The sequence below is a fragment of the Bos indicus x Bos taurus genome, chromosome 2 (assembly GCF_003369695.1).
Source record: "Bos indicus x Bos taurus breed Angus x Brahman F1 hybrid chromosome 2, Bos_hybrid_MaternalHap_v2.0, whole genome shotgun sequence".
Classification (NCBI taxonomy): domain Eukaryota; kingdom Metazoa; phylum Chordata; class Mammalia; order Artiodactyla; family Bovidae; genus Bos; species Bos indicus x Bos taurus.
Genome location: NC_040077.1, coordinates 70,102,056 through 70,104,105, shown reverse-complemented (window position 1 = coordinate 70,104,105; position 2,050 = coordinate 70,102,056).

Genomic DNA, 2,050 nt, shown 5'->3' with positions numbered 1-2,050 from the left:
AACTGTTTAATGTGAAAAGTGCTTAGTTGCATATATTTCATTCTCTGCCACCTTGTTTTTTTTTCTTCAGAACCCTCAACACTTTGCTTGGTGTTTCAGAGCCTGGCTCATTCCTACCAGCTATTCTCTTTATTAAACCAAAATTAATAAGCTAAGCGCATTTGGAAAATGAAGGGGAAGTTTGAGTATTTGCTGCCCTTGGGATATGGGTTTAGAAAATAGACGGAACATGGGATTTAGGTGCAGGTCATGAGGATGGAGGGGCTTCCCTGGTGGCTCAGTGGTAAAGAATCTGCCTGCCAATGCAGGAGACGCAGGTTCAATCTCTGGGTCGGAAAGATCCCATGGAGTAGGAAATGGCAACCCGTTCCAGTATTCTTGCCTGGAAAATCTCATGGATAGAGGAGCCTGGCGGGCTACAGTCCATAGGGTTGTAAAGAGTCAGACACGACTGAGTAACTGAGCATGTGAAGATAGAGCCCCAGACTGGAAAAAAAAAAAATCATGATTTATTACACTGATTTGGTTTTTCAAAGGGCCAAATTGTGCCTCTTGACACAACCCTTTGGATAGTCAAATTTAAGGCTAAAATTAATCCCCAACAAAACTCTCAATGCTTGTCACTGCTATACAGCATTACTTTTGTGGGGGAAAGTAGGAAGAGTGGAGGCCTTTAAAAACTTGAAGTAAAATCAACTGGAAATTCCAGTCACAAGGGAACTTGTTTGGGAGGAAACTCAGTTGAGGAAAGGAACTGGTTGTGATAAATAGGTACAAAGTCAAAAGACATGAAGATTTATTTAAGGAAAAAAAAAAAATAAAGTCCGAGTTATGGCCCCAAACTAACTCTTAGAAAGAGTAAGTTGCTTCAAAAAGAAGCAGCGTCCAGTGCATTCATGGACAGAAGTCATGGAAGGTTTCAGGACACTGGCTGGTAAACCCAACTAGGATGTCAGCGATCATGGCCTGTTGAAGAGGACCAGCCAGGACTTACATGCACATGGAGGATCAGAGGAGGGGTTGCTGCTGCTGCTGCTGCTAAGTTGCTTCAGTCGTGTCCGACTCTGTTCGACCCCATAGACAGCAGCCTTCTTCCTGACTGGCTGCCTTTCAAATGTCCTTCCTCATCTCCAGATTTGGAGTCTAATATTAAAAACAAGTGAAACCTGAAGGAAGAGAATTTTCCCATTTTCATTTTGCCAAAAGAGAATCAAGTAGATTCGAAGTAAAAATGGTTTTGTCCTATTTAGTTCCCAATTTAAAGCAAACTCTGGGAAAGCACAAGCAGGAAAACAATGTCTTAGACCTAAAAACTTTCTGCTTACATTTTAAGGCTTTCACAAATGCAAGGAACATGTCAGACAGACTGATATCTAGATCTAAGAAAAAAAAGACCAACTGTAGTCCCTCACCTCACAAATGAGCCAGACATTGTCATTCAGGAAGATTCCAGATTCCAGGCACTAGGACAGCCCATTTTCTAGGGGCAAAGGCCACATGTAATTTTTCTCTCTTACATAGGAGGAAAAAGGAGAAATTAGGGGTCAACCCTGTTGTCCTAAGTGATGCCAGGATGGGGGGCTCAAGCTGAGGGCCAGCTCTGCCCCTTGCTGGCTGTGTGAACTTGGCTGAGCACTGCATCCTGCAGAGCTGTCTGGGAAATGAGGGTGATGGTGGCCTCTCTTGAAGGATTGCTGGGGGAATTGAAAGGGATACTGTGTAGAAGCACATAACACTGTCTCAAGCACAAAGTAAATCCTCCAGAAGGACACCATTTATTAGCAACTAGTCTGGCAGGCCAGCCATGGTGGGCCGGTTACTTTCTCTGTAACGATCAGCCCTAATGACCCAGCAGAAGTCTTTAAGCAGCAGAATCCTGCATTTAAGGAAGGATCATGCCACCTGCCCACAGAGGTCAACCGCAAACACAGGTTTAAGCTCCTCACAGATGTCAGGTTCATGTTCCTGAAGCTGCCTGTCCCTTTCTGAACAGTTGTGCTTGCCTGGAGTTGGGCATGGGTATCTTTGTGGCATAACCTGTATAGGGTGG